This window comes from Mustela putorius, unplaced genomic scaffold, assembly GCF_011764305.1.
Source record: "Mustela putorius furo isolate JIRA1106 unplaced genomic scaffold, ASM1176430v1.1 tig00003846_pilon_pilon_pilon, whole genome shotgun sequence".
Lineage (NCBI taxonomy): Eukaryota > Metazoa > Chordata > Mammalia > Carnivora > Mustelidae > Mustela > Mustela putorius.
In genome coordinates this window covers 22,019,647-22,031,615 of record NW_025421999.1, presented here as the reverse complement: position 1 = coordinate 22,031,615, position 11,969 = coordinate 22,019,647, and the positions used below count along the sequence as shown (strand labels likewise).

The following is an 11,969-nucleotide window of genomic DNA, read 5'->3' as shown; positions in this document are numbered from 1 at the left end:
TCAGATGGGCCCTAATCCAATATGGCCGGTGTCATTTCAAAGAGAGGGAAATTTGGATACAGGGAATAACAGGTAGAATATTAAATGAAGATGGACACAGAGATTGGAGTGACACATCTATTAACCAGGAACACCAATGACTACTGACAATCACCATGAACCAGGAGAGAGTCATGGAACAGATTCTCCCACAGAGCCCTCAGAAGAAACCAATCCTGTTGACAACTTGCTTTCAGACTCCTGTTCTCTGAAACTGTGAGACAATAATCTTTTATTGTTTTAAGCCACTCAGGTTTGAGTACTTGGTACTTAGCTGGAAAAAGTACTTACAGTACTTAGTAGCCCTAGGGAACTAATAGGGCCAGTGAGCCTGATAAGAGTGGTGGCTACATATCTGTGTCAGTATGTTTGAGGGCAGTGAGGCAGGGAGAGGGTGGTTCCCCATGTTTTTACAAAGGCCTTTTTATTAAAGATGCTGTCATCATTTAACAGTTGAGTGAGTTGTTGACTTTTTTATTTTCAGATTCGCAGCTCTGTGTTCTCTTTTTAATCACAAAGCTTAAGAATGAATAGCTACAGCACTTACTTATGAAGCAGGAAGGAAAAAGCATCCAAAACTTTTACAAAGCAAGTAGGCATTTTTTCCTGCAAAGTAAACCATGTCTATCCAAAACACACCAAAACAACTGGTCGTTATAAATGAAAATCTGATTTCTTGGTGAATTTTTGAAAATGTGGTCTGCTAATTATATGGGTATCATCTGGGCCAATGTTTTCTAGTCCTGTGCTCCAATAGGCACTTCTAAATGGTCAACTTTTGAAAAACATTATAATGAAATTTGATTTGTTTGTGCACACAGCTCCATGGAACAGGAGATGGTTTTAAAACTATATTCCTTACTACAATTGGGAGGACAAAAGAAAAAAAGGAAGAGAAAGTGGAGTATGGTGCAGGAAAGAAAAAAAAAGACCAAAGGAAAAAACTTACAAACACATGACACCTTTTCTCTGCTTGGCTTCATGTACAGTTAATACTGGTTTGCTTTGTGATGAATAGATTTGATGTCTTATGTCTGCAATATATTCTCTGGAATGAATAGCGTGTAACTTCTGTGATATAGCAAGGACCTGAGTAAAACAGATCGTTTACAAAATGGTAGTACAAGCAAAACGAAATCAGTCCTAAGAAAATGAGGACTCAGGTTTTCCTAGAAGAGGATCCGGGGAATGAAACTCAACCCAAAAGAAGTTTATCTGCCTTTCACAGTCATAACTTTTGCTGGCAGTTCTTAACTCCTGGCACCATTCAAAGTTTCGTCAGTGGTGAGACAACTCATTGTTATCCTTTCAACACCTTTTCTGAGTGCAATGTATGGTACTTTCCTGCTGCCTTCTAGCAGCTGCTGTCATGCTCCACAGGAAGTCTTCCAAGTTCTTCAGAGCTGCACCAGGGAAATAAACCTAGAAATGGAAAAACATTGTCACCCCCCTAGGTGCTCCTTAAGCTCTTTAATATCAGAGACTTGATGCTCAATCCAACAGTATTCTGAAGTAGCCTAAGGATAGAGTATCCACCATCACTCATATCTCTCATTGCAAGGCAGATTGGGAATGAGAGGTAAGTATATTTAAGAAAACATATGAAAAAGCATGTTGATTTAGATGATATTATTTCTTAAAAAAATATGAAATATTTCAGCTCAAACAATTTCCAAAATTTCCAGCTCAGGAACAAAATTTGACCCAGCAATATGGTACATGTTTCTGACTCCAGTTTCATGTTTTTCCAAGTCAACATTAAAGAAGAGATCAGATGGTATGAGAAAGAAGGGAATTGAGTGAGCAAGAAAGATAAAGTAGACTGGCAAGAAAGAAATCAAGGGAGGATACACAGAGAGAAGTAGAGAACAAAAGAGAAAAGTATCAGTTGAGTAAGTTCTGAGGTTAAATGTTATTTATTTGGGTTACCTAGAGTTATCCAATCTTTGGAAATGCTAATTAGCTTATTAGTCATTGCTCACAACTTGTACTTCTTCAACTTAAACCTGAGGTTCTCAGTTTTGAGTATAGATTGTAACCACATGGAAGTTCAAAAAAAAAAAAAATCCTTTTTTTCCCCCCTGATTTAGGTACAACCTGTAATTGTACCTTTTTAAAGTTCCTCAGATAAATGCATTGTGTGGCTAAAGTCGAAGTCACTTCCATGAAGCTCCCATGACTGACCAAACCAGAGCACCCTCCTCCTCCAAAATAAGGAGTGAATCAACACTCCCAGAGCTGTGGGATCTACCCATATTTTAGACCAGTGGCTGTCAAAACAAGGGATCCATCAAAAGCTCTATGGAACTTTTTATAAGTATCGATTTCTAAGCTCCATATTAGTGATTCTAAGTCAGTAGGTTTTGAGGTTTTCCCTGAGCATTTGTGTTTTGAAAAACCTACATGGATAGCTTTGAAGCAAAACAAGTACATAAAATTACCAACTTAGTTGTTTAAACTTCAATACATTCAGAGTTTGAGAGTCGGGAAAGGATCCCAAAACAGAGATGACCTTTACCAAACATAGAAGTTGCTCATGCTGCCCTAACAAAGTAACATAACTCAAACAACAGAGATTTTTATTGTCTTATAGTTCTGGAGGCTGGAAGTCCAAGATCAGGGTGTCAGCCTGATTGGTTTCTACAGAGGGTGGTGAGGGATGATCAATCCCATGCTTCTCCCCTAGTTCTGGTGGTTTGTTGCCAATTTTGGTGTTTCTTGCTTGTAGATCTCTGCCTTCATGTTCTTATGGTGTTCCCCCTGTGTTCATGTCTGTGTCCAAATTTCCTCTTTCTGTAAGGATACCAATTATATTAGATTAGGGCCCATCTCAACGATCTCATTCTATTTAATCACCTCTATAAAGATTCTGTCTCCACATAGTCACATTCTGTGATACCGGTGGTTAGGACTTCAACATGAATTTTGGGAGGACACAATTCAGCTGGTAATATCAGATGTCTCCGTTTTTTTCTCCAAAAGTACTTTGGCATTGGTAATGTCTATTTTGTCAATTCTCAAGGAATTAGAACTCAATAAAATATAAGTAGTTAATTGCCCTGAACCTAACCTAACTCTTGTTTGTAATCTTAAAAACTTTAGAAATTGGATTCTGTAGCTCATCTATCGATCATCTAATCAGATAAAACTGTAGGGAAAACATTTTACAATTGTCTGTTTGCAAAACATCAACAAGGACTTTATCATGTGCTAGACTTGAAGAATGCCTTGGCTTTGAGACATTTTTAAATTAAAATGGTGGTGAGAAAAAGTTGTATCTTATGCTAAAATTATGACGCTTTTCCCTACCAAAAATGTTTCTACCGTCCACAAGTTGTTTTCCAGGCTTGAGATAAATTTTGTAGGGAAAGCTGTACTCCTGAAGATGACAGATATTCTTCTGATTCTTCATTTATCAAGCTCATTTTTGCTCATATTTTTTCTAGCCTCTTCCTTTTTTTTCCTGAAAGTTGAGTATCAGGTCTTTGGCTGTATATGGTTATCTGAGATGACCTGATTTAACCTGAAGTCAGCAAACTTTTAATTAAATTGTTCCTATAAGACAAAATGTAGAACACTCTTTCTTCCACTGTACAATTTCTAAATAGAATTTTTATTTTTTGTAAAGAAACAAAAGAAAACCAAACCTGAGAACTTTTTCAAATGGTCTATCAAGCATGAAATCTGAGGGTTTTTTTTTTTTTCAAAACCATTCAATGTACTGATGCTTTATGATTTTTCAAAGGAAAAATTGGAAAATAACATCACCTTAGCACAGGCAAGGATCTAGTTCTCACCATTTTTGAATGCAGACAAATCAATTAAATCTCAGAATTCAACACACGAAGAAACACTGAAAATGTTTCTGTTTTATTTTGCATCTGGGAAAGAAGAGCTAGGAAGAAATAATGGGTGAAATTAAGATAAGAATTAGTTTCATGGCAGTTTCACCAAGAACTGTCATCATCTGCTCATGTGAAAAAGGATGTCAGAGCAAGAGACCTTTAAAAAAGAAGAAATAAACAAACTGGAGCCAAAACACAAAGCTGTGGATTTGGGTTAGTTCTGGGTTTTCACAGTTTCTCTTTGGGGACTTTGCTTGAAGATGGAACCCTGTCTTAAGCATTCTGCCTCCCTGAAGGGATTCCATATTTTATAAGATAGAGAACAAGGAGTGTGTGTACGTGTGTGTGCATGTGTATGTGTGTGTGATTTTTGGATTGTGTGAATGTTGCCCTTTCTCTGATATACAAAAGCAGCATAGTTTATATGCACATACTTTCCACCTAGAGAGAAATGAACCCAGAATGGAGGGAACATTTTGGCTGAGAGCCTCAGCTGGGATGTGGAAAGCAAACAGAATAAGGTGAGTTGAAGGTTAAGCTGCGTTGTATTGATGTAGTAATGTTGTCTTTAGAACAAATTAGCTCACTGGGACTTGGTGACACAGTGGTGTATTAAACCCTTCTTTACTAAAAGAACATGTGCAGATTGCTTCTAGCTTGAAAAAGGCCAGTGAAAAATGACACAACGATCAAGCTTGAAAAATGTTTACTTTGCAGAAAATCATTTAAAAATGGAATCTCAATTTTGTTGGCAGCTCGGTTTTTTAAAAGGGCTATTTATTCTAGACTGCTGCAGCATATGGTTTATTACAGTTTATATGGTATATTGGAACTCATGAGCTCGAGCACCTTAGGGAATGTTTGTTTTTATTTTTTTAAAGGTGGTTGGACTGAAATTCAGTATGAATCATATAAGAGAGATTTAGAAGCACGTGAAGATAAATGTTTCCCATGTGACACCAAACAGCACATTTGGAAGGTGAGCCTATGTAAATAAGTACTAGAAAAGACCATAGTTTTAACAAATATCAATAAGGAATAGGATTGTGTCTTCCCTTAGTTTGAGAAGGAAGTACAGTTTTTTATACTAAAAAGAATACTATCATCTCATGTAAATTTCTGGAAGCTCCATTAGTGTGGAACTAGTCTTAACGTTCATTCTTTCATATTGATTCACTGACTCATTTGTTTGTTACTGAGTATCTGCTTATTATAGTATCTGCTATTCTGCTTGGCTCAACAGGTATAAATCTTAGTAAGACACACTTCTGACATTTAAGAAACTGGAGAGTAGCCGTTTTTCCTTTAAAAATATTACATTAAAAATTATATTAAATATATTTGCTATATAGTCACATAATTAATGTACAATTATATTGTTAGTCATTAAACACTAGTAAATCATTTGTTTCTAGATACCTCCCTAACTCATTATATCAGTGACCAGAACCCATATCTAGCACTTAGTAGTGGGTACTAAATAACGTTTTTTTTTTAATGAATGAATGGTAGGGTGGGTGAATAAATAACTAAAAAACATGTATGTTTTGCAATTGGAAGTTATTCATTATTTATTACTGATACACTTAAAAATTATAAAAATAAAAATTCTTTAAAATGTTTGACAGAATAAATTTATTGATCTAGAACTTAAAGACAAACATAGAAAAAACTGTATCTCCTGCCTTTCTATGGGCTCTTTTCAATAGCCCTACTTCTTTTTAAAATAATATCAGGGGAAGAAAAGAAAAAAACCACAGCCTTTTAACTAGCTCCCAAGAATAACATTAACAAAATTAGCATAGTGTATGTCTTTAAACAAATAAAATGCAAATGAAAGCCTGTTATAGGTTCTTTTCTATTTGTGTTTATGTTTGAGAATACTACAGAGAGTGAAGCCTTTTACTATAATTTATTTTCTCTTTTTTTTTTTTAATTAAAATTATAAGGGCACATGGGTGTCATAGTCGATTAGGTGTCCCATTCGTTTTCTGCTCAGGTCGCGATCTCAGGGTCACAAGATCACCTTGAATGGGACGCCATCCTCAATGGGGTCTCTCTCTCTCCCTCTCCTTCTACCTCTCCCTCTGATCTCTCTCTCTCCCAAATAAATAAATCTTTACAAAAATTAAAATTAATAAAGTTAGACTATTATTCTTGACATTTGATAAATAAGCTTATTAAAGGAGACTGTCTTCTCTAACAAGCAGTATCATTCCTTATTTGATAGTACATCGTTGTTGTAAGAAGCTTTTCACAAGAAAGAATTCAAATTTTACAACTCCATTAGTGAGGAGAAGCTAGGTTGATTCCTAAAGTGTATTTTGCTGATTTCATCACATACTTCCCAATAAATACACTTTCCCCAGAAGCTTGAGTATAATATAATAATTTAACATATAGTATCTCACTTGATACATTTCTAATTTTTTAATTTGTATTTGTTGACATGGTATTTTGTGTTTTTCCCCGTTTGGTCATTAAGGAAATGAGCTACTTTTTCATTATAGTTACATATAAGAAACTGACTTATTGTGACTTTTATGTCTAAAGACTGATTTGAGTTGAATCATTTCAGAGAAGCATTTCTCTAATTAGTTGGGTAATTTATATTGTTCTAATAAACTATAACCATATTTTTGGTTGTCTTCACTGGTCTTGATTTTATTAACTATTGCATGTACTGTTTTTTACAGTACATGTCCCATTTCTTCATTAGTAAAAAGGAGAAGATGAAAATTATCATTTCACAATGTTAGAGAAATAAACACATCCATTTGTGCTTGGGACAGTGTCTAGCACAAAGTAAATAATGCTATTTATTATTATAAATAAAAATTGTCCAATATACTTCAGATTTACAGGTGTCACTAAGATATAGAAAGTAAAGTAAAGGGGATTTTTTGATATTGTATTTACACTGCATGAACACCTGTGCTGGTACATTAAATATATTTATTTACTCTTAACCTCAACCCTTTGAGGTAACTGTATGAGCCTAGATAGGATGGATGTAGCATCCAGCTCACCCAATATCCCAGTGGTTAATTATAATTCATGTTTCTTTCTCATTCATCTCACAGTTGACCATGGATTCCCCCCCAAGAAACACTACTCCACCTACACATACTGAGAACCAGGCTGTTTCTGTAGAGTGGTTTTATCCCTTTCTAAGGCTTCAGAGTCCCCAAACTGGGTCTCTGTTTCCAGGGAGCAGATAGAGAAGAGAACGCCAGATTAAAGAAAAGATCAAACTTAGGGTCAAGGCTAAAACAATAATTGTATGATGTTATAACCTTGCTCTTTCTTAAACTATACTACTTATTCCTTTCTGTGTTCCTACCATTTCAAATTAAGCATTTGTTTATTGAATTATGCATTCAACAAATTACTCCTTAATGGTTCATACAATGTTAGCTGAATAAATATTGAATTTACTAATATAAGAAATCACTGCTTATAGATATTATCCAGAAAAATATCTCTATCAGAATCAAATCAGAATCTTTATTGGCAACTTCCTCCATATTAGTTTTATTCTATGGTTCTATAAATTTAGTGTCATAATATTATTTAATTGTGCTAGGATTTATTTGTTATTTAAAATTAGGATAACTTTATTTCCAATGAAAGTGAAAATACAACAAAATATTGGGTTATTCTCTATTTTGTGCTTTTCTAACAAAGCATTAAAAAAGCTAGTCTTCATTTAGATTTAAACTTTAAAAACAAATTGTTTCTGATCAGATGTCTCTTCTGACACCGAGGAAAGATTTAAATGACAAGATTTCTGATTCTTAATAGGAACTATGGTATCTAGAAAACTTCTTCCTTAAAAAGAATGAAACTCTTGATAGAGTAGGTTATTAGATAAAAAGTACAGAAGAGAAACTGAACTGCAGGTGAAAAATTGAGGATATAGATTTACAAACTATTTATAAAACCAGGAAATCAGTCTCTGCTAGCCCACAAGTAGGTTTAGAATAAGAAGAATCACCAGAGGGGTGCCTGGGTGGCTCCGTCAGTTAAGCATCTGCTTTTAGCTCAGGTCATGATCTCCCGTCCTGGGATCTAGCCCTGCATCAGGCCTTCTGCTCAGCAGGGAGTCTGCTTCTACGTTTCCCTCTCCCTCTCTGTATGCGCGCTCTCTCTCTCTCTCAAATAAATAAATAAAATCTTTAAAAAAAAAAAAAAAGAATAACTGGGACCCCAGAGAACATCAGTGTTTATTGTGCCAGTAAATCTCTCCTGAATTAACCCTACTTTAAATGAATGCCAACATTTTAAGAATATTTGGAGCCCCTGGTTCTCCTATATATTGAGCTTAATACCCTAAAACTTCTATTAAAGAAAAAAAATTACCTGGATTCTTTCTGCTGTATTTTTCAATTATCAAAGCAAAGTTGTGAGATCTCCAAAATTTCTTTCTTGCTAACTCATTGAGAGTGAGCTAATTTTTCACTGCAGGTAGTTTGATTTTTACATTACTAATAGCCTATTTTATTTTATTTTTTAAGATTTTATTTATTTATTTGACAGAGATCACAAGTAGGCAGAGAGGCAGGCAGAGAGAGAGAGGAGGAAACAAGCTCCCTGCAGTGCAGAGAGCCTGACACAGGGCTCGATCCCAAGACCCCAGGAGCATGACCTGAGCTGAAGGCAGAGGCTTTAACCCACTGAGCCACCCAGGCACCCCACTAAGAGCATATTTTAAAACTGTTGGTATTTCATTGGCTTTGAGTTGTTCTAAATGGTCTGTGAAACAAAAGCAACACTTGGACTGCTGCATACCCTCATAGGACAAAACTGGATACAAAGTATGAATGACCTTGCTATAGATACTTTGGACCAATTCTGCTTTGGAGAATGCACTCCCATAGAGAATGTGTGTCACTGAATTCAGTTAACAAGAGGAGAGAATTATACAAAGTAGTAGAAAGTTTAATTATCAAAGTTAACATGAGAATGCTAAAATCACCAAAAACAATAAACAAAATAGCAAGTTTTGTACATTCATTTTTTTAGTTTTTAGTTACAGTTAGTCCTACTGGCTCCAGCAACGCATAGACTAAAATTGGAACCATACAGAGAAGGTTCACGTGGCCCCTGTGTAAGGATGATATGCAAATTCATGAAGCTTTCCATATTTAGTTAGTCATATACTTTTCAAATTATGTATATATGTATACATTACACATATAATGATTTCTTTTATTTAGATATCATTTTGAAAAATGCATAGCACATTCAAAAAGGATTTGGCAGAGTATTTGTCACAGAGGAAGAACAGATAAATCTTAATTGTTCTTTGCTAAGTTCTTGGCATGCATTGTCTCATTTCGTACTCACCAACCTATGAGTACATGCTACTAGCGCTTCTATTTTAAGGGAGGAAATGAAAGATTTAAAAACCTAAATAATGTTTTTATTGAAGCACAATTAAAATAAAATTTTCTATTAGTTACAGGTGTACTTCATACTTATTCGGCATTTTTACACGTTACAAAATTATTCCCATGATAAGTCTAGTTACCATCTGTCACCATATAAAATTATTATAATACTGTTGACTATATTCCCTATGCTGTACATTACAATCCCATGACTCATTTATTTTATAACTTGAAGTTTGCTCTTTGGTCATATACTCTTGCTAGACCTGAGAATTCTTTTAACGTCTTGTGATGCCATGTGTCTCTTCATTAGCTTATCTCAATCTACTATTACCTTTATCTGTCTTTCTTTCCTCCTGTATAGGGATGACCCATTTGGGGATAAAATTTAATCCTGGGAAAGAATATATATAACTTAAAAAACAGGTAATCATGGCTGTTTATGGGCCATATATGTGTCTGTTTCAGACATGATTATGTCTCAATAGGAAATTAGAAATGGGCAAGTAATAGGTAAAATAATCAAAATATAGGGTTTCTATTAGCATCCAATAAGTAGAAGGCTCAAAATGTAAATAGGGTTTGGTTGGATTCTAATCAATTCTTCTTGAGAAATAATATGTCCCAAGTTTTAATGATCATTCAGATTAAAGGTAGACATTCCCATAATCTTATTTCAGCTAATGATATATGAAATCACTTCCTGCTATAGCAGTCATTTCCATAAATGCCAATATTTATGTTCCCAGTATTTAAAAAAATCACAACCTTCTTAGTCTCAGTATACTCAAATTTAGTACCAGATTGCCAACTGAAACCCTGAAATAGTACCTGGCCACCTACCTTTATTCGTAGACCAATAAAATCTGGAGCCTTAAAAATGCCATCACCTTGTTTGACTGCACTGAACTGTGAAACCTGGAAGGATGTAGAAACCAGAACAGGCTGCTAAAATGAAGTCATCTTGCTAAAGGGACAATTTGTAATGGGGCATTGTGCTGACAGGTCTGCAAGCCTATAGTCTAAAGTCAGTGTGTATGTCTGAGTTCAAAATAGACCTTGTGTGTGACAAAAACAGCATTATTCTCAACAGTTGAGGGAACTTGATGGATATTGCTTCTCCAAACTCTGGGAAATTAAAATTGAGGCCCTGTGGGAAGGTCTATTCATGTAGCATGCTCTTGTTTCTTAAAGAATGATGGTGTATTTAGAAAGAATGGTGTACAAATGCTCACTGAACATGAAGAATTATCTGTCTTTATTTTCCCAATTAAAAAATGACTATCTACATATATAGTCTGACATCATTTTTTGTGTCTTAATCATTAAAAGATTTATCTCAGTTTAATCTTGAAACCATATTTCATAATGCATTGCTTATGGTGAAAAAAATTAAAATGATATTAAATAGCATTGTCCCAAAAGTCTGGGTGGAATTGTTTATCTAGAACCTGATACTTTGTTGACAGAAATACCATAGTATCTGGAGTAGTTTCAGGAGACATAAAAGTTTCTTCTTTTTGTAATGCATATTTTATGCTCTTATGTGTAATCTCTATGATCAACGTAAGCAGATTTTTGCTTTTATTTCTAAAATTTTCAAACAGAAATGTGCATGTGCAAAATAATTTCAATTTCAAATATTTGTCTATCATAGATTTCCAGATGCCTCAAAATTTAACATGTTCCGTGTTAATTTATAGATCAGATAATTCTCCCTTAGTAAAAGCAGAATTTATTTTCCTTGGTGGAAAGGATTTGTCTGACAGTCTTCAGCAGCCATTTTGGGTGGAAGAAAATCAGAGAATGAGAACTGTAGTCCTAGCTTTGCCAAGTTTGTTCATCCCTCTAGATCAGTTTCCCCATCTGAAAGATGAAGGGCTTGAAGTCCATAACAATAGTTCCTATTTACTGAGAACTTGTTTCTGATCAGGTACAAGAGCTCTCCAAGACCACTCCTAATATCAACTGCATTATGCGAATGAGGAACATTAAGACACAGAAAGATGAAGCAACTCTCATGAGTAATTACAGAGAAAGCCAGAATTTGAACCAAGACACTGGCTCCACAGCTCGTGCAAATCTGCAACTCATTCTGCCTTCCCGAAGTGTTTTCTAGCTGTGAATAAAATGAACGATTCTACATCTTGCCTTGTTATGGTTTGCAGTTTAAATCTTTGTGCTTGAATTAAGATTATGTTTTCCCACATTTTTTTATAGTAAACAGTCTATTAAAGCATGGACATGTAAGTAGGATCATATTTAGCACTGTGGTGTCCAATTAAAGACAGCCTCTTTTTCTTTTCTTTAGTTCTTTTGAAAATGAAGAACTGACCTACTTCCTATATTCACAACTAAGCAAAGAGAAAGAACCTAATAGTCATAAAAAAGAAAATAATGTCTGGAAAAAAATGAAAAAATAAGATGGCCCATTTCCACAACCCAGTAACACATCTATTAGAAAATAAATCACTTTCTTTCAACATGCCTAGTCCAGCATTGGGAGATACAGAAGCCAAACAAACTTTCTGATCATTTTCAAAGTTGTATCTAATAGAGGCAAATTCCAGCTGAATATGTATATGGATAGATATAATTAATTGTATAGAAACAAGTCATGTGGAATAGATGAATAGTTAGTAATTTAGATCATTCTGTGAGCTCTGAAGTACCCCAAATCACACACTAAATT

General features: G+C 34.7%; 1 long non-coding RNA gene and 1 pseudogene across 1 annotated transcript; both read left to right on the top strand.

Annotated features, from left to right (window-relative positions):
- Positions 1–4,764: 4,764 nt before the first annotated feature.
- Positions 4,765–11,420, top strand: LOC123387169. Its single transcript, XR_006601496.1, has 2 exons — positions 4,765–4,863; positions 11,211–11,420. It is a non-coding gene; the product is annotated as an uncharacterized LOC123387169 (long non-coding RNA).
- On the top strand, positions 8,935–9,035 carry LOC123387208 (annotated as a pseudogene).
- Positions 11,421–11,969: the final 549 nt, after the last annotated feature.